This window comes from Aplysia californica, unplaced genomic scaffold, assembly GCF_000002075.1.
Source record: "Aplysia californica isolate F4 #8 unplaced genomic scaffold, AplCal3.0 scaffold00823, whole genome shotgun sequence".
Taxonomy (NCBI): Eukaryota; Metazoa; Mollusca; class Gastropoda; order Aplysiida; family Aplysiidae; genus Aplysia; species Aplysia californica.
This window is the reverse complement of record NW_004798093.1, coordinates 137840-138722: the sequence shown is the minus strand read 5'-3', so window position 1 is coordinate 138722 and position 883 is coordinate 137840.

Sequence of the window (883 nt, the reverse complement as noted above, 5' to 3'; positions counted from 1 at the left end):
TTAAAAGCATTTCTTCAAGACCTGTCCCACAATGTGTTTGTTAGTGTCAGACAGCACGTCATGTCCAGGGTTAGGTACTCAAGACTGGTCCTGTATCCCTGCAGAAGACCCTTCCCTTGTTTTTCTCTCTTTGTCTTCTATTTTCTTGTTATTTCTTTCTTATTTTCCACAAAAATCAAATCCACGTGCACTCGAGGATTCCGTGGTAAAAAAAGGTCAAGTCGTCACTTTTGAATGCAGGAGGCTAATAATCCAAGAAATGCGAAGTGATACATACCCACAAAGTCATAACAAACTTTCTCAAAGTTGCTGTCACAGAAGGTGACAGTTGAAACACCCAGAATTAGCTTTCTCAAAGTTGTTGTCACAGAAATGACAGTTGAAACACCCAGAATGAGACTGAAACGCACACATGTGCTAAGTAAAAGGAGCCTTTTTGGGATGCTTTCTCGGCTTTTCACGTGGCACGGTGACTGGGGTGACCAAACGTCACGCGACAAAAAATAGTACGTAACCAATCGGCGCTGTAGATTAACTCTTTAGAGACGTAGTGGGCACATAATTAATCCTATGTGTCACCACGTGGTGGAATCTTGCGCTTGTCAATTTTTGGCCCTACAGAGTTGTTAGTATTATCTTAAAGCTTTTTTATTTGTCTTATTTTCTATGAGAAAGAAAGTTTACAAATTTACCGTGAATCGAAGTAGAGATATTATTTAAATTGAGGGAGACGAGGGTCATTTAGTTTTAGAGATTTACACGAACTATTGTGCCTTTCTTTTCTTTCGTTGTTAAAAAAAAATAATAGTAGAATCTACTCAGAAGATTAAATGTGTTTTAAAACTATCACAAAAGGTTTTAAGCTTTAAAAGAATAATCTAGG